At 40.4% G+C, this 20,640-nt stretch overlaps 1 protein-coding gene across 13 annotated transcripts in view; it reads right to left on the reverse strand.

The window, feature by feature from the left end:
* SYNE2 (spectrin repeat containing nuclear envelope protein 2) overlaps positions 1–20,640 on the reverse strand; it is a 440,757-nt gene that overhangs the window by 304,006 nt on the left and 116,111 nt on the right. The window contains exon 1 of one of the 13 annotated variants that reach the window (XM_021074129.2): positions 5,858–6,208. The exons of the other annotated variants lie outside the window; for them this stretch is intronic. The gene's annotated coding sequence lies outside the window, so the exon portion shown is untranslated. Of the gene's footprint in view, positions 1–5,857; positions 6,209–20,640 lie in introns of those variants that run through there. 13 annotated transcript variants of the gene reach the window in all.

Genomic DNA, 20,640 nt, shown 5'->3' on the forward strand with positions numbered 1-20,640 from the left:
ACAGGAGAGATATCTTGGCTTATGTTTCAAAATTATCATCTAGATTGATGTGTGGGAATAAAATATGGCACAAGGAATGAAGCAGGAAGATGAGTCAAAAGGTGACTAGAGGATGGATGGTCAAAGGGATGGACAGAGAGATGATAAGTGAGAAAGCAAGGATGCTAAAACGTTAATGGTAGAATCTAGGTGTCGGGCATATGAATATTTATGTAAAATTCTTTCAACTTTGTTGTATATTTGAGAATTTTCATAATAAAATGCTGGGAGGAAAAGGTTATTAGTCATCCAGATGGTGATGGCTGGGACCAGGACTGCAGGAGGAGAAGGGGTGAGTGATCTGTGGTCGGGTTCTGAATATATTGTGAAGATGGTGCCAACAAGGTTTCCTGACTGATTTGATGGCATGTGTGAGAGAAAGAAAAGAATAAGAAATGACTTCAAGGAGTTCCCATCATGGCTCAGTGGGAATGAATCTGACTAGTATCCATGATGACTAGCTCAATCTCTGGCCTCGCTTAATGGGTTAAGGATCTAGCGTTGCCATGAGCTGTGGTGGAGGTCACAGATGGTGGAGATCACAGATGCGGCTCGGCTCTGGTGCTGCTGTGGCTGTGGTGTAGGCTAGCAGCTACAGCTCCGATTCGACCACTAGCCTCTGAACATCTGTATGCCATGGGTGCAGCCCTAAAAAGACCAAAAAAAAAAAAAAAAAATGACTTCAAAAGTTTTGACCTAAGCAAAAGAAGTATGAAGTAGCCATGACCCAAACCAGAGACAGGTGCAGGTAAAGCAGGTTTGGGAGCAAGGCAGAAGTCTAGTTTTAAAATTTCAGATGTCAGTTCCCTGGTGGCTCAGCAGATTAGGATGCAGCATTGTCACTGCTATGGCTATGGTCACTGCTGTGGTTCAGGTTCCATCCCTGGCCCAGGAACTTCTACATGCCACCAGTGTAGCCAAATAAAATAAAATAAAATTTCAGGTATATATTAGACATCGGCTCTGAATCAGGGTAATTTGTGCAAACTCCAATTATTTTTCAAAGTGAATGCTTCATGCCCCATGGGAAATGCAGCTAGCAGGATCAAGTCAGAACCAGGATGATGGACCTTGACAAGGCAATAAGAAAGGAACAGGGAACTATGAAAAACAAAAAACAAACAAACAAACAAAAACCTCAAGTGCTTGGTTTAATCAGATCAAAAAAGGGCTATAAAATAAAATGAGATCATCTCCTATAAGAAAAATAGAAAAGAAATATAAAGCTTGAAGGGTCAATCCAGTGGCTCTAACATCCAAATGAGAAAATAAGAGAAAATTACCAAAGAATACAAGGAGATTTTTCTAGAGCTGAAAAGAGTATTATAAGAGCACAATGAGTGCCCCCCAAAATAAATTTTTTAAAGACCTTCAGCAAAACACATGGTTACAAAACTTCAGAATAGCAAGAATAAAAAACCTCCCAGAGGATAAAAACCAGACCACACACCAAGGAACAAGAACTAGAATAGCAACAGACATCTGCACAGTCATAGTGGACAACAGAAGACAGCGTGGAATATCTGAAATGTTCTGAGAAAACCTAAACATAAGAGCTGAAACTATAAAACTCTGAAAAAAAAACATAGGGCAAAAGCTTCATGACATTGGATTTGGCAATCATTTCTTGGCTATAACTCCAAAAGGACAAGCAACGAAAGAAAAAATAAATTGAACTACAACAAATTTTAAAACTTCTGTTTATCAAAGGACACAATCAACCTAGTGAAAAGGCAACCCATGGAATGGGAGAAAATATTTGCAAATTATGTATCTCATCAGAAGTTAATATCCACACTACAGAAAGAACTCCCTCAACCCAACAACAACAAAATAAACAACCTAATCAAAAATGGCAGAGGATTTGAGTTCAACATCATTAATTTTTAGGGAAATGCAAGTAAAAACTACAATGAGATGCCACCTCAAACTGATTAGGATGGTTACTATCAAAAAAACAAAAAAACAAAAAACCAGCAAAGAAGTTCCCATTGTGGCTAAGTGGAAACAAACCCAACTAGTATCTGTGAGGATGAGGGTTCGATCCCTGGCCTTGCTTAGTGTGTTAAAGACATGGCATTGCTGCAAGCTGCAGCGTAGGTCACAGACATAGCTTGGATCTGGCATTGCTGTGTAGGCTGGCAGCTACAACTCTATTTTGACCCCTAGCCTGGGAACTTCATGTGCCGTAGGTACAGCCCTAAAAAGCAAAAGGAAAAAGAAAAACAAGAGAATAGCAAGTGTTACCAAGGATGCAGAATTGGAACTCTTATGTACCGTTGGTGGAAATATAAAAATGGGTGCAGCTGCTATGGCAAACAGTATGGCAGTTCCTCAAAAAACTGAAAATAAAATTATCATCTAGCAATTCCACTTCTGGGCATATACACAAAAGAATTGAAAGCCAGGTCTCAAAGTGATATTTATACACCCATATTCCTAGCAGCATTATTCATGACAGCCAAAAGGTAGATTGTTCATCCACAGATGAATGGATAAACAAAATGTGGCAGGTATATACAAAAGAATATTATTCAGCTTTAAGAAAGAAGGACATTCTAAAAAACAAAAAAAGAAAGAAGGAAATGCTGACATACTACTACATGGTTACAAGTTGAGGACCTCAAGCTAGTTACAAAAGAAATAAGCCACTCACAAAAAGACAAATACTGTAGGATTCCACTTCCGAGGTACCCACGGGATTCATAGTCATAGATACATAAAGTAGAACAGTGGCTGCAGGGGTTGGGGAGAAGGAGGAGGCATTAATTGTTTTAAATAATTTTTAATTGTTTAATGGATATAGAGTTTCAGTTTTGAAAGACGAAAGATTTCTGGAGGTGGACAGAAATGGTTGTTACAGAACAATGTGAATATACTTAATACCACCAAACCGTACACTTAAAAATAGTTAAATTGATAAATTTTTTTCCTTTTCTTTTTAGGGCTGTACTCACAGCATATGAAAGTTCCCAGGCTAGGGGTCAAATTGGAGCTGTAGCTGCCAGCCTATGCCACAGCCACAGCAACTGAGGATCTGAGCCATGTATGCAACCTACACCACAGCTCATGGTAGTGCCAGATCCTTAACCCACTGAGCAAGGCTGGGGATCAAACCCACATCCTCATGGATCCTAGTCAGGTTTGTTAATTGCTGAACCATGAAGGGGACTCCCTAAATTGGTAAATTTTACATAACTAATATTACCACAATCTTTAAAAATCAGAAAACTCTTTTCTATCCAGCTGAAGTTCTAATTAAGTTGTAGGGTAGAAAAGAGTAATTTCTTAACACGCAAGATTCCAAAAAACTTATGCCCTATGCTCTCACTCTTAGAAAGCTACTAGAGGGAGCTCCCTGAGCTCTCTGATAGTCTCACGGTTAGGACTCAATCCTTTCACTGATGCAACACAGGTTCAATCCCTGGTCTGGGAACTGAGATCACACATCAAGCCGCTGCCCATAGTCAAAGAAGAAAAAAAGCTAGTGGAAAAGTTATTTCAACAAAAAAAGAAAGCAAAACAAGGAAGAGGAAGGGAAGGAATCCAACAGAAAAGAAACTAAACTAAACATAAGAAAAACAGAGACTAGATACCAGACACAGGAGAAATAAAAGGAGGTTCCCAGGATGACCTCCATGCACAGATCAGAGCAGGAAAAAGTAGGGCTCTGAGAGAGGTGTAGGGTAGGAGCTTCAGGGAAAGCTGAACTGGAAAGAGGGGATGTGAAGACAGGAAGAAGTGAGCAGAATGAAGGAGCACAGACTGATGTCTCAGGGAAGCTGAAGAGCTGTCAGAAGAGTGAGAGCACTTTAGGAATTCAGCTAGCAGAGCTGGAGGCTGATGTGCAACAACAGTGATGAGGGTAGATATTCTCATATTAAGTGAAGGAAGTCAAAGACAAATTATCATATGATGTCACTTACAGGTAGAATCTAATATGATACAAATGAACTGATTTACAAAACAGAAACAGACTCACAGACATAGAAAACAAACTTAAGGTTACCAAAGGGGGAAAAGGGTGGGGGTGGGATAAATTAGGAGTTTAAAATTAGAAGATGCAATCTACTATTCATAAAATAGATAAACAAGGTCCTACTGTATAACAATGGGAAGTATATTCAGTATTCTGTAATAAACCATAATGGAAAAGATATGAAAAAGAATACACACACACATATATATATATAAATAAGAAACTGAATCGCTTTGCTGTATACCAAAGACTAACACAACACTGTAAATCAACTATACTTCAATTTTTAAAAAAGTAGAAGAGTTGGAGGCTGTGGTCAGACAGTATTTGAATTAGTGATTTTGAGGATGGTGCAGCTCCTGGTAAGACTTCCAATTTGGAGTCTGAGAAACAAACCAAAAAGAAACTCCTACCTCCATTCATTTCATAAAGAATGTGTGATTTGCACATGTTCACCATTCTTCTGGGTAAAAATCCTGAGAGGTTTGGGAGAAAAGGATCTAGGGAGCTCTCATCAGGTGACCTCATTTTTCTCAGGAAAATAAGTAGTCAGGTCATCTGTTAGGTGTGGGGGAGCAAGGGGAGAGGAGGGTCCTTGAGAAATGAACAATGCTAGGAACAGGCCATAGTCGAGAACCTGAACAAACCAAGGAGAGAAACACACGAGCAGAAGGAGGATACTGAAGGCGCATGAAGGCGGGGTCAGCACTGGCTGCAAATGGACCCAAACAGCATTCTGGGTGCAGGGATCTCCCAGGAGGACTTGACATCTGACTGATGTTCAGGTAGGAGTGGCAACAGGTGGAGAATTAATAAGCTGAAAAACGCTCCAAAAATGCACTTAGTCACAAGGACACAATTTTTAAAATGTTCACAGAAGAAGTTTTTTTTTTTTTTTTCAGAGCTGCACCCATGGCACATGGAAGTTCCCAGGCTAGGGGTTGAATTGGAGCTACAGCTGCCGACCTACACCACATTCATGGCAACTTGGGATCCTTCATTCACTGAGCGAGGCCAGGGATCGAACCCGCATCCTCATGGATACTAGCAGGGTTTGTTACCTCTGAGCCACAATGGGAACTGCCTGGAAGAACTATTTTTAACAGAAAAAGTGGAAACAGCCGAATCCCATCAATAGGTGAATGTATACATTGTGGTTAATTCATACAAGGGAAGACTATACCCCACATTTCAGAATGAATCACCAGTCTCAGCAGGGTTATACATCAAAACTAAAATGTTGGAGGGTAGAGGGTAGAGTACGTGCAAAAAGATTGATATACTCTGAAGTTATTTATGTATTTTATGGGAGTTTTAAACACCCATAAACATACATGGTAAAAAGAAAAGAAGCATGCTCAGGAATGATACCCACCAACTTCAGGGCAGAGGGCAAAGGATTAGAGGATGGAACTTCAGCTCTATAGTTAATATTTCTTTCTTACAAAAACTTAACATCTAAGTAGGGAGTACATTATAGATGTTAGAAATATCCATTCTTTTTTTTTTCCACACCAAACTTACAATTATTTTATTGAACAACACATTAAAAGTTGATTCAGACATCTTAACTGACTTCCTTTCCCCAGATCAATTTACATTATTAGATTTTAAACTATTTTACCATCTGCTGACCCATTATCAATCAAATAAATTACCAATGGTTTATAGTAAGTGGTAAATATATTTAACAAAAACATCATTAAGAGCTATTCATTCTTAACATTTTAAAATTGTAATCAAGTTCTACTTAGGGTAGAGAAGAGAGATGAAATGGTTGAAAGAGCCCTAGACTTAGCATCAGAAGAATCTGGCCTTGGTCCCCGCTCTGCCACTGACCTCACGGCCTTGGATAATCATCAGCTGCTCTAAGGTCCCATTTCTTCATCTGTGAAATGATTTTCTCTGAGCCAATTCAGAGACTTTCAGGTTCTTGCCAAAGAACCTAACCTGAAGCTCTCTGCTGTGCATTTGAAAACATGGGATTACAAGAAATGATATCCATGAAGGAACGCCTGCAAGACTGAAAGTCCACCCATTCCTGGATGTGGTCTTTGGATCCTGTCCAGCCATAGGGAGCTGTGAACCCAAACTGTATTGTTTTATCCCCTCAGAGAAATGCTTTTATTAAAACATATTCTGGCATAATCCCATAAACCTCACTGAACAGGATATTACAAAAAACAGTCTAGAGAGACCTACCGTTGTTCTGCTTACACAGGAGTTCAGGAGCAGTTTTTAAGCCATGGTGTTCCTTTTATGAGAACACGCTGTGGAAAAATTCTCTCAGGTCTCAGTACCAAGAAAAACTGTGATCCTGAGCATTTATTCTTTTAATCCAATGACCATGTTACTTTTATAAACAAAGTTGCCCTCTCTTTATTCTGGTTGATATAACCCAGCTCTGGCAACAACAAATCACTGCACAGAAAACAAGGTGTTTTCCCACTGCTTTCATTTAGCTACTCTTATTTTTCCTTCACTGCAATCCCCTCATTTATTTTTTTACTCTATTGAATTTTATGTTTCTCTGCAAAATACTTCAAACTTTCTCTAGAATAAGGGAGGGTACAAATAATTGATGTTAAAATAACTCAGACTTACAGACTTTTGTAAGGACAGGATGAGATAACATAGCATGTTGAAAATTGCAAAATGAGATAACAAATGCAAATTATTCTTCATTGGTGAGAAAGAGAAATTTACTAGTGGAAGATGACAGTTTATGTACTTTCAGTAAATGAGATGGTTTGTCTAGGGCCTCACCTGTAGCATATGGAGGTTCTCAGACTAGGGGTCCAATCAGAGCTACAGCTAACGGCCTACGCCAGAGCCACAGCAACAACAGACCCGAGCCATGTCTGCAACCTACACCACAGCTCACAGCAACACCAGATCCTTAACCCACTAAACAAGGCCAGGGATCAAACCTGCAAACTCATAGTTCCTAGTCAGATTCATTTCCACTGCGCCACAATGAGAACTCCAAATGAGGTGTTTTTTTTTTAAACCTCCCTCAATGTCAAGTCACTTGAAGACATCTAGATCCCGGTTTTAAGCTCCAAGAAGAGATCTAACTGGCAAACAACACGTGAAGCATCCCTAAAACACTATGAATGACTCTTTTAAGTTGTTTTTATTATAGTTGATTTACAATGTTCTGTCAATTTCTACTGCACAGCAAAGCGACCCAGTCTATGAATAACTTTCTTCCTTATTCCATCAACCCTGCCGGGTTCTGTCCGTTCCTGTCCCATTGTCTTGAACCAAGTGCGAAGTACCTGTAGCTTCATTTCCATGGCGATCCTAAATCAATGGGGAGTCCTGCCTGGAAGCAATGGTTTAATAAAGCCTCTAGTGGGAGGTGAAACAGTGAGATCAAGGGCAAGGAAGAGCTGAGGGATGTAGGTTGGCTTATTATTATTCATCAGAAAAATATATTCCTGGGAGTTCCCGTCGTAGTGCAGCAGAAACGAATCTGACTAGGAACCACGAGGTTGCGGGATCAATCCCTGGCCTTGCTCAGTGGGTTATGGAGCTGGCATTGCCATGAGCTGTGGTGTAGGTCGAAGATGAGGCTCGGATACTGCGCTGCTGTGGCTGTGGCATAGGCCGGCAGCTGCAGCTCCAGTTAGTTAGACCCCCTAGCCTGGGAACCTTTATATGCGGTTGAGTATGGCCCTAAAAAGCAAAAAAAAGGGGGGGGGAATACATTCCTAAGAATTCTTTCCACTCAAGAATATACATTTTCCTACTGAGCTGGGAAAAAGAATGAAAAAATGCCATTGACAGCAACATGGATGGACCTAGAAATTATCATACTAAGTAAAGTTAAGTCAGACAGTGAAAGACAAATATCATGAGATCACTAATATGTGGAATCAAACAAAAATGATACAAAAGAACCTAAAAAACAGAAACAGACTCAAAGATGGTGAAACCAAATTCATGGTTACCAAAGGGGAAATGTAGGCCAGAAGAGATAAATTAGGGGATTAAGACTGACATATGAACACTACTGTATATAAAACAGACAGGTAACAAGGACTTACTGTATTGCACAAGGTAATCTATTCAATACTGTATAATATCTTATATGGGAAAAGAATCTGAAAAAGAATGGCTGTATGTGGAGTCCCATCATGGCTCAGCAGAAACGAATCTGACTAGTATCCATGAGGATGCAGGTTCAATCCCTGACTTCGCTCAGTGGGTTAAGGATCCATGAGCTGTGGAATAGGTTGCAGACATGGCTCGGATCTGGCATTGCTGTGGCTATGATGTAGGCCAGTGGGTACAGCTCCATTTCGACCCCTAGCCTGGGAACCTCAATATGCCCTGGGTGCGGCCCTAAAAAGACAAAAAAAAAAAAAAAAAAAAAAAAAAAAAAGAATGGTTATATGTACATGTATATACTTTGCTGTACACCTGAAACTAACACAACTTCCTAAGTCAACTATACTCCAATAAAACTTATTAAAAAAAAAAAAAGAATGAAGAAAAGGACATACATTTTCCATGATTATACTGCTTGTGACTAAATTCTCACTCTGCCCCTCCCCTGTGCCCCTCATCCTTGCCCCTCCATCTCCTCTCCCTTGAAGATCAGTGGTCTAGGCTCTACAGGGTGTTTTTAGCCTCTCTCTGCCCCAGCCCCTTCTCATCACAGCAGAGCAAACACAAGCTGAATGTTCCATAAAACGCCAGCAATAAAATGAAAGAACCGGAGTTCCTGTCGTGGCGCAGCAGAAACGAATCTGTCTAGGAACCATGAGGTAGCAGGTTCGATCCCTGGCCTTTCTCAGTGGGTTAATGATCTGGAGTTGCTGTGAGCTGTGGTGTAGGTAACAGACTCGGCTCAAATCCCACGTTGCTGTGGCTGTGGCGTAGGCTGGTGGCTACAGCTCCAATTAGACCCCTAGCCTGGGAGGGTGCGGCCCTGAAAAAACAAACAAACACTTTCCAAATAGTGAGCAGAAACAAGCAAGTGGGTAGGTCCTCTTGCCATTCAGGAAACCGGCTTCAGGTGCACTGGCCTTCTTCCCCAAGAAGTAGCTGTGTGACTAACAGATTACTTACTCTGGTCCCTACTCCAGGAATGACCTCAGCCCTGCACCCCAGCCAAACTGGCTGGAGCACTGACTCCAAAGCATCACCTTGTTCTTGTTAGCCTCTTCCCAGCTGAAAGGCTGGAGTAAACTGAAAGCATCCTGACATTCACTGAGGCAGAGGCTGAAGATCCTGAATGTCAATCTGAGATGCCTGCTTACCTGGAGAAACCCACCCCTTACAAGCTCTACCACTGAGCCAACCAGTCCTTTTGGAGCAGATTCTTTAGCCCTGTATCTTTCTCAGGCTTTCAGTCTTTTTCAGCCTTTTTCACCATGAGCTCTGAGGGGGGCCTATGTCTTGTTTGCTGTTGTGTCTCTATCATCTAGCACAGAGCAGGTACATAATAAATGGTTAAAGAAAGGGCAAAAGAGTGAAAGAGCAAAAGAATTAACAAACTACAGCAACACTGTGGAGGACACTGTTTCTACAACTCAGCTATGCTCTAGGAAGCCCTCCATTATAATGTTTCTTCTTTTTCTTTTCTTTCTTCTTTTTTTTTTAAGAATTTAGTGTGCTAGAGAAAAGAAACTCATGGACTTGGAGAACAGACATGGGGCTGCCAAGGGGGAGGGGGAGGTAGTTGGATGGACTGGGAGTCTGAGGTAATAGATGCAAACTATTGCTTTTGGAGTGGATAAGCAATGAGATCCTGCTGTATAGCACTGGGAACTATCTAGTCACTTGTGATGGAACATGATGGAGTATAATGTGAGAAAAAGAATGTATATATGACTGGGTCACTTTGCTGTATAGTAGAAATTGACCGAACACTGTAAACCAACTCTAATGGAAAATATAAAAATTGTTTACCACAAAGAAAGAATTTAGTGTGCTAGGAAACACTTCATTTCCTTGGAGAAATGGGTTTTGTTTTTTTGTGGTTGTTTTTGTATTATTTTTATTGTTTTCCTTTCTGAAAATAAGAACCACATAATTAGTGTTCCTTTTTCCCTTTGGCTTTCCAGAAACACAGAGCTAATCCTGAGGTCAAACTGTAGCAATTATGTCCGCTCTTAGTTATGCTTGTTTTTCCCTAGTCTTTGCTTCATTTGGGGGTTTTACTCTTTATTGACAGGTAATATCTTATCTTATACATATTCTGTTGTGCTCATTTTAAATCCTTTATGAACAAGATAAGAAATGAACTAGTTTAAAAACTCAATGAACAAATAAGTAAGCAAACAAAAACTCAGAAAAACTTTAATATACAAATATACACATAAAAATAATTTTGAAATTCAGTTCTTTCCAAGTCACAGGTTTTTTGGGGTTTTTTCTGATTTTTTTTTTTTTTTTTTTTTTTTTGGTCTTTTTAGGGCTGCACCTGTGGCATATGGAAGTTCCCAGGCTAAGGGTCAAACTGGAGCTGCAGCTTCTGGCCTGCATCACAACCACAGCAACATCAGATCCTTAACCCACTGAGCAAGGCCAAGTATTGAACCCGTGTCCTCACAGAGACACCATCAGATCCTTAACCCACTGAGCTCCAATGGGAACTACTGGTATTTTTTTTTTTTTAAGTTACAATTTCCTCTTTGGATACCTCCATTTGGATTCTTCCCCTTCCTCTCATTTTTCACAAGATTTTTTTCTCTCTAAATGGCCAGAATTCTTGGCAACAACAAACTGAATTACCCTCGAATGTCTTCATAGATGTATTTTAAGGTAAAAATGCCTACTTCTACTTGCAATGATATTTTTCTTGAGTTTTCAAGGTTTCAAAAGAACTTTGATCCCAAACTATTCTGGGAGAAAGAAAGGATGGAGGTGATGAAAGAATTCTGTTAAATTTACAAAGCTGTTGGGGTTAAAAGATGCAAACTATTGCCTTTGAATGGATAAGCAATGAGATCCTGCTGTATAGCACTGGGAACTATATCTGGTCACTTATGATGAAACATGATAATGTGAGAAAAAAGAATGTATACATGCATGTGTGACTGGGTCACTTTGCTGTACAGTAGAAAACTGACAGAAAACTGTAAACCAGCTATAATGGAAAAAAATAAAAACCATTAAATTAAGAAAAAATTTACAAAGTTGAACTAGTCTTACTAAGCTGTGGTCAAAATGGTTGCATGTTCACTGGCAAATTCTGAAATGACTGAAACTTTTGCGAAAATATGTGCAGGATGTCACTGTGATTTTAATGGTATTTTTTCCAGTGTTTCAAGTAACATAACTATATGCATGAATTTTTACACGATTCCATTGGTTAGCATTTCAAGATTTGCTGTCTTTAAAAATCTCAAACACTCCCGAGTTCCCACTGTGGCACAGTAGGTTAATGATTCAGCATTATCTCTCTGTTGGTGTGCAGGTTTGATCTTTGGCCCAGCGCAGTGGGTTAAGGACCCAGCACTGCCACAGCTGTGGCATAGGCTACAGCTGCAGCTCAGATTCAATCCCTGACCTGGAAACTTCTATATGCCGCTAGTGCAGCCAAAAAAAACAAACAAAAAAAAATCCCAAATATTGGTCTCTCCAAGATATTTAAAATAAATATTTCTAAAATTGACATGTTTGCCAGCAAATACAATAGCCAGAAATATACTGACTGTTAAAATGAGAAGTTTGTTTCTGAAATATACTATTTCTTTAGAAAAATATTTGCCAGTTTTGGTAGCAGCTACAGAAAAACTTTCACACTCAGAAATTAATTTGCTATTAAAAATGGGAAAAGGAAGGATAATTTGCTTTTTTCCTTTGGCCTAAACTACTGCAACCAGCCCAAATGACACACATCTTTATCAACAGATGCACCAGCTGCTACCTGGCCAGGTATCCATTCTTTCTCTTTAACTGTGCTCTTACAGAGGAAAATAACAAAATTACCCTTTTTCAGATAAGGGTTTCTTTTGCCTTATAATGACCAAGTCCCACTATAGCCCTCAATTACATGGGTATAATTACTAAGTTTCTTGCTTAACTTAGAAATTTTCTGACCCGATTTTATTCTACTACTCAAGCTTAGGATAAATTTATTATAAAAACATGAACTAGGAGTGCCTGTCATGGCGAAGCAGAAACGAATCTGACTAGGAACCATGCGGTTGTGTGTTTGATCCCCGGCCTCTCTCAGCTCCATGGGTTAAGGATCTGGCATTGCTATGAGCTGTGGTGTAGGCCAGCAGCTGTAACTCAGATTCAACCCCTAGCCTGGGAACCTCCATATGCTTCAGATGTGGCCCTAAAAAGCAAAAATAAATAAATAAAAATAAAAACATGAACTAAATTCATAGAGAGTTGAGCATTCCATATAAGATCATATTAATTCATTCATTTTACAAATATCCACTGAGTGCTCACCACTTGCCAGGCATTGTATCAGTTACTAGGGATGTAAAGATGAATAAGTAGGAAACATTTTCCAGAGATAGCAACAGTGTGCTCAGGGAACAAGACCCAGAGCAGTAACTTCCTGCCTGGGGGAATCGAAAAAGAATGGATTTAAAAAAAAAAAAAAAAAAGTCTGGATAGTTCTAACAGGTTTAATGGAAAAGGAGTAATTACTACCTTCCTACCCTCAAGATTTTCCTGGTAAAGCAGGTACAACCTAGCAAATGCAGACTGGTAGATGAGAAGAATGACCAGGACAAGCAAATCTAGTCAAATTATAAATCATTAATAAGTGCGAAAATAAGTCTGCTCCTCCCATCCACCACCACAACAAAGCCAAGGGTTAAAAAATAGATTCAAGGGTGTTCTCGTCGTGGCTCAGAGGTAACAAACCTGCCTAGTATCCATGAGGATGCGGGTTCAATCCCTGGCCTCGCTCAGTGGGTTAAGGATCCGGCATTGCCGTAAGCTGTGGTGTAGCTACATCTCAGATGCGGCTTGGTCCCAAGATGCTGTAGCTATGGCATAGGATGGCAGCTACAGCTCCAGTTAGACCCCTAGCCTGGGAACTTCCATATGTCACAGATGCAGCCTTAAAAAGACACACACACACACACAAAAAAAAAATAGATTAGATTCAGGTATTTTTAGAGGGTGAAAAAAAAATCTCTTACATCTAAATTATGTATACTATAAGGATAAAAAGTCAATAGTTCAAATTTGTTTTCTACAAAACGGAATATACACTTCATTTACTTTTAAGAGGATTTTCTGCACAATAAATGTAATACATGTGTATTAAAGTAAATTTTAGTGTCACACAAAATGAAAAATAGTGATAATACCTATCCATAGACCTATCAGCCAAATACCACCACTCAGTTTGGTGATTTTTTTAGACTACTTATATTTCTTTCTTTTTTTTTTTTTTTCTTTTTTTTTTTTTGTCTTTTGTCTTTTTAGGGCCGCACCTGTGGCATATGCAGATTCCCAGGTTAGGGGTCCAATAGGAGCTGTAGCTTCAGGCCTATACCACAGCAACTCAGGATCCAAGCCACATCTGCGATCTACACCACAGCTTATAGCAATGCTCCATCCTTAACCCACTGAATGAGGCCAGGGATCAAACCCACATCCTCATGGATACTAGTCAGGTTTATTAACCACTGAGCCACAACAGGAATGCCAAGACTACTTTTATTTCTAACATGGGGGGGCGGGGGGGTTATGGTGTTATTGTTTTGTTTTGTTTTTTGTCTTTTCTAGGGCTGCTCCTGAAGCATATGGAGGTTCCCAAGCTAGGGGTCTAATCAGAGCTGTAGCCGCCGGCCTACGCCAGAGCTACAGAACGCGGGATCAGAGCCGTGTCTGCAACCTACACCACAGTTCACAGCAATGCCAGATCCTTAACCCACTGAGTGAGGCCAGGGATCGAACCTTCAACTTCATGGTTCCTAGCAGGATTTGTTAACCACTGAGCCACAACGGGAACTCCTCTAATAGAGGTTTTTGACTTTATTTTTATAGTGTTGTAGTTATACCACAAATATTTTGACTCTGCTAAGTATTATGCAACAGCATTTCCACGTTATTAGTCTCCATAAATATTATTTTAATGCCTAACTGTATTTTAACAGTACCTGGAAATTGGAATCAGAAAAGAACAACAAGGTTAGTTTCCTAAAACTTCTCAAGAAGACCAGAAAAAAAAAAATTCTGTTATTGTCTAGCTTTCTTTATTAGTCAGTAATTTACCCCAAAGTATTAATGTACAGCTTGTATGTTTCAGGCACTATGCTGGGTGGTCAGCAAGATAATCAAACCTTGGAAAAATGGTCTCCAAGACCAGAGGGAAACTCTGAGGCGGTAATGCCATGCTGCAGAATTATTTCTGGACTAATGGTTTACAGACCTGAGTTCTAGTCCTCATTTTGCCTCAAGCATAGAGAATGCATTTAATACATCTGAACCCTAATTTTCTCATAAGGGTGGAGCTATACATTCTCTAAGAGCCCTTTCAGCTCAAGAAATCTGCGATTTTATGATGCTATAAGAAGCAGGACTCACAGTCCACAAAAGAACCTCACCCAGCCATCTTACCACTTTTTAAGGATTATTTCAAACAACAGGAATAAAGGAAAAACAGTTCCTTGCTGCTCTAAAAATTATACACTTTCCAGTTCAGTTACTGAGCTATTCCGAATTGTGATCAATATTCAGTCTGGCTAGCAATGTCCACGAGGTAAGGGTAGGAGTTTCAGCCTCTGGACCCTCCAGGAGGACAACCACCTGTGTTCACTAATGTGACCACAAGCTGACCACCTTCCCCATGGACCCAAAGACAGGGTCTCATCAATTCAAATCTGCTTTTCCCATACAAAAGTGAAAGGAGCCCTCAAGCAACTGAAGGTCACACTCTCATTACTTGACATTCTCTGACAGCATGGAAGCTAGAGGATAAATTATCTTTATTTTTTAAATTCCTTAAATTAAGAAGATTCAGGTTTTTCCACCTTTTTTATTGAAGTATAGTTAATTTAAAATGTTGTTAGTTTCAGGCGTACAGCAGAGTGATTCAGATATATACATATATCTTCATACATATAAATTATATATTCTTTTTCAGATTCTTTTCCACTTTAGGTTATTATAAGATATTGAATATAGTTCCTTGTGCTATACAGTAGATCCTAGATGTTTATGTACTTTTACATTTATTATTGAAAAATTATTTTCAATTTTTTTCAAAATGATTATTATTTCCATGCTGCTAAGGTTTTCTTTACAAATTCTTTAATAATTAGAAGATAGTCCATACCACTTAAAAAACACAAAACTAATAAGACTACTACCCCAATTAAGTACAAAGGCAGTCTTTTTTTTTTTTTTTCTGCTTTTTAGGGCCGCACCCACAGCATATGCAGGTTCCCAGGCTACTGGTCGAATCAAAGCTGCAACTGCCGGCCTACACCACAGCCAAAGCAATGCCAGATCCGAGCCGTATGTGCAACCTACACCACAGCTCACGGCAACGCCAGATCCTTAACCCAGTGAGCAAGGCCAGGGATCGACCCTGCATCCTCATGGACTAGTCAGATTTGTTTCTGCTGAGCCACAAAGGGAACTCCAATGCAAAGTAGTCTGTCAAACAATTAAGACACCTACTTACAAAATATAAAATGGATACAAATATGCCCAAGAGGTAAACAAACTTTGCTTCTAGTAATTGACTTTGCACCTAGTAATCACACAACGTTCTCTTAAAATCACCTCTACTCTGCCTACCTCTTGAAGTCAAAGTCTAGGACTTAAAAGGATAAAAGAAGAAAATTTCATATAATAAATAAATGGGCAAGAGGGCATGCATTCCGCCTTATAGGAATTAGAGCCAACTAGTCTTACCAAAAAAAAAAAAAAAAAAATTACTTATCTGAAGATTACATAACCAAAAAGAAAAGAATACCATCAACTCTCAATGACCCAAGCACACACTTTCCTTACAGTGCATAAGTCAGTCTCCTTCCTCAGCCAAGGACATTAAACAGAAGTGATAAGTTCGTGTGTCTGTCTATACCTACACCCTTGCAGGTCATAAGCTCATCTAGCAATGCATTTGGAATCTTGCTCAAGACAAGAGCGTGGGATGTCAATGCTACTTTCACCCTGTGAAATGATATCTTTATCCATTTCTACTAGTCCAGGTGGCACTCAGTCACTTACCGAGAAAGCATGATTTCCTGTTGGTGGTAGAGGGAGGTAGAAAGCCTGGTACAATTAAGAAAATCAAAAATCAACATCCATTCAACTTGCTTATTCTTGGACACGGAGCAGACCTCAGCACTTCGAGGGGAACACCAAACAAAGCCCAGCAACCTTGCTGGGGTCAAAATTCGTAGCAGCTGAGGTACCAAAGCAGAAAAGGAAACCAGGGTGGGCAGAGGACGAGGCTGAGTTGCAAAGCAGGCTCCAGAACAGATTCTCCCCGCCCCACAGTGGGCTCTGGAGCTTAAACACCCTTCAGTCATCCCAGGTTGGGCTAAATGGTCCTCACACTCCACCTCACCTGTCACTGGATGTGGGTCCCCCACCCGCTACCCCTAGGAAGGGCAGGATGCTGGGTGAGGTCCATCACTGCCACTGAGACAAGCCCCGAAAGGCTGGCAGGGCTGCAGAGGCTGGGCAGCGAGTCCTCCATGAAGGGAGGGGTCTCAACAGCACAACAGTGTCCACTACAGTGAGCTCTGAAAACCATCAGTCTAGGGAGGTTACTCCCTTGCTTAAAATGCCTCATCAACTGCACAGTATCCCTGGCTCTTCAAGGTCTGACACCTTCCTGCTGCTTCACCCCCATCCTCTGACGCTCCCCTCACAGGCCCAGGCTATCAACCTGGTAAATGAGCCAAAGCCCTCTTTAATGCTCCATGTTCTTTCTTGCTCTTCTGTCTTTCACATGCTGTTTCCCCTCCCAGAGTGCAGATGGAATGGGGTGGTCTGCCTTTGTGCTGCCTACACACCCCAGACCTCAGACTCAGCACAAATCTCACAACCGTTGGTCCAGTGTCTGAGACCCCATCTGGACCCTGAGTGGCTTGAGAGGACCACTTCCTCCTTTGTGGCCACAGTGCCAAACCCCACATCTGTTGCAAAGCTGGCCCTAAATAAATGTGCAAGGAGTTAGCATCCTAACTAGTGCCGCCCTAAGCATCCTCCAAGTGCCTCCCACTGAAGCGGTGCTGAGTTACTTCTTCCTTCTCCCCATGAGGCCGCTGTGCCCCCATGCCCTCTAATCCAAGGCATTTTACCTCCACTGTGGTCTATAATAGGGCCTGTTCTCTTCACTTAACTCACACTTGTGATTCTGTCCTGTCTGATATATCTAGGCATGAGAAGATGCTCACTCACTCATCTTCTGACCATGACCTCCTGGCCATGGCCCTTCTCTAAACTTTGACCTTCACAGCCATTTTTCATCTCCTGGCTCAGACTAAGGGACCCGTCCTTCACTAATCCACAAGGTCATCCACCACCACCCAAGGTCCCTTCACAATATTCTCTTCCTAATTCCATAGACATCTTTTTCACTTCACAACAATTAACTAGCTTCTATATTTTAAGCAACAGAAACAGTGCTACCTTTATATTTCATCACAGAAAACATTAGACTCTGGTTGAGGACAATTTTTCCCAAATTCAAAATACCTCCACAGGGAAGGGATAGGTATCATCTAATATAAATGCTTTTTTTCTTTTTTGTTGCATGTTCAGCCTTTATTAACTGTCACTTCTTTATATCTAAAACACAATGAAGCTTGTACTTATAATAATTAAAAGAGGACTCTGAAGCTCTGCAATGTCCTATGAGATTATGAATCTCAAAGAAAATTTCAGCTGTATTAAGGATGGTTATAATGTTATTAAGTCTCTTAAAATTAGTATCCTGGGTCTAGTTACTCTCCATTAAATAGAATATGAGGCTACACAGGTCATTTTATTCCTCAATGATGGCAGAAAACAGGCGAATAAAGTTGGAGTTACAGATCTATATCCAAAAAGACCCCCTTCAGATAAATTATATTACAGCAAGTTTCAGTTATGTTGGTAAGTGCTATACACATATCTTAGAATAACAGCAAACCACAACTAAAAGGTTCCAACAATGAAAGCATGTCTTTCCCACCTCAGTGCCCAGAAAGTGAGAAATAAGCCAGACAAAGGCAACAGATTTAAGGCACGAAAATGAATATAATTACATACAAAAGCTAGGTAACTAGTCCTTGAGTAAGTTAAAGCTGATCATAATCTCTCCTATATCACAGAGGCTCAAATATATGTTCTGTGTTTATTGAAAGTAAATTTGCTTATACACAGATCATTCATATAAAACATAATAATATAGCCACAAAAAGCAAACCTCATTGAAATATCGAAGGCCAAAAACTGCTCGCAGAGATCCACGCACACATGGAACTCACAGAACACAGATACTTTCTGAGATTCGACTCACAAGACTGAACATGGTTGACAGGACAAGATCACTAGGAATACCTGCTCGCACTCAATACAAAGTGTGCTGGTCCAAAGCTACATTTATTAGCTGAATTCATTCAGTTAAAAAAAAAAAAGTAGGGAGTTCCCGTCGTGGCACAGTGGTTAACGAATCCGACTAGGAACCATGAGGTTGCGGGTTCGGTCCCTGCCCTTGCTCAGTGGGTTAACGATCTGGCGTTGCCGTAAGCTGTGGTGTAGGTTGCAGACGCGGCTCGGATCCCGAGTTGCTGTGGCTCTGGCGTAGGCCGGTGGCTACAGCTCCGATTCGACCCCTAGCCTGGGAACCTCCTTATGCTGTGGGAGCGGCCCAAGAAATAGCAACAATAACAACAACAACAACAAAAGACAAAAGACAAAAAAAAAGTAGGAGTTCCCGTCGTGGCTCAGTGGTTAACGAATTCAACTAGGAACCATGAGATTGCGGGTTCGGTCACTGGCCTTGTTCAGGGGGTTAAGGATCCGGTGTTGCCGTGAGCCGTGGGTGTAGGTCACAGACATGGTTTGGATCCCTCATTGCTGTGGCTCTGGCGTAGGCCAGTGGCTACAGCTCTAATTCGACCCTAGCCTGGGAACCTCCATATGCCACAGGAGTGGCCCAAGAAAATGGCAAAAAGACAGGAAAAAAAAAAAAAAAAAGAATGCTATAAAAAAGAAGTTATAATAAATGGGGACTGTGTTAAGAAACCCAATTGTTTCTTTCCTATTTCTAACCTGTATGCTAATGAACGGAGCTCAGGTGAAAGCTTGACCTTAAATATTGAAATAAAAGAGAACTGAAGCATATTTAACCAATAAATAACACCTAATTCAAGATCATATAGAGTTCTTACTATGTACTAAACATTTTACATATGTGCTAAGTATCTGCACATATTTCATTGCAGCCTCATAAAACATCTCTGCCAGGGACATCACAAATATCCAATGTCAGGGGAGTGAAGCACATTATCCAGGAGGCCCAGCCAGTGAGCTAGGTCTCAGAGACACATTCTCCACCCTTACTTCATATAATCCCAAATTATGACAGTCAGGAGAACTTTTCAAGTAATTACATAATTTACTCTTTTAATAATATTAACATTTGTTTTTAATCAGTAGTGATGGAAATTCCTTGACCCACTAAATACAATATCTGGAATATGATTTAAATTTTCTTTGGTGACTTAAAACCACAAATATGAATCCTTGATAACATTGGAATGCACTGAAAAATTTGGTACATTAACTTGGAAAAAAAATGTTTTTAATATAAATAAACCAATCATTTTAAAGTCTATGGAGGAGTTCCCATGGTGGCTCACAGGAAACAAATCTGATTAGTATCCATGAGGACAAAGGTTGACTCCCTGACCTTGCTCAGTGGGTTAAGGATCCGACATTGCCATCAGCTGTGGTGTAGGTCACAGACTCAGCTCAGATCCCATGTTGCCATGGCTGTGGCGTAGACCATTGGCTACAGCTGTGATTCGACCCCCAGCCTGGAAACTTCCATATGCTGCAGATGTGGCCCTAAAAAAAAAAAAAAAAAAAAAAAACCAAAATAATAATAATAATAATGAAATCTATGGAAAATATTAAACAGAAAATACTAAGATAAACAGAATATATTTATGTTCAATAGGAAAGTAACCATATAAATGTATATAGACGTGAACCAAAACTAAAAAGGCAAAGTGCAAAAATGAAAATTGTTGTAAGTGATGTCACTATGGAATTCTCATTCAAACCTTTAAGCATTATTGTTAGCCCATCTTCTAAATGAAAAATACGTAACACTTCATTTTTTCAAAAACCACTTACAATCAACTTTTGCCAGGGAAATGGGCTGGAGGTTTGGGATGGAAATGCTATAAAAGTGGGTTATGATGATTGCTGTACAACCATAAATGTAATAAAATTCACTGGCAGAGTTCCCGTCGTGGCTCAGTGGTTAACGAACCATGAGGTTGCAGGTTTGATCCCTGGCCTTGCTCAGTGGGTTAAGAATCTGACGTTGCTGTGAGCTGTGGTGAAGGTTGCAGACACAGCTCAGATCCCGAGTTGCTGTGGCTCTGGCGTAGGCCAGCAGCAACAGCTCCAATTCGACCCCTAGCCTGGGAACCTCCACATGCCGCGGAAGCGGC

The sequence above is a fragment of the Sus scrofa genome, chromosome 1 (genome assembly GCF_054392235.1).
Source record: "Sus scrofa isolate SSC_HxYL_T2T_F1_AM1 chromosome 1, Sscrofa_HxYL_maternal_Yorkshire_Landrace_v2.0, whole genome shotgun sequence".
Lineage (NCBI taxonomy): Eukaryota > Metazoa > Chordata > Mammalia > Artiodactyla > Suidae > Sus > Sus scrofa.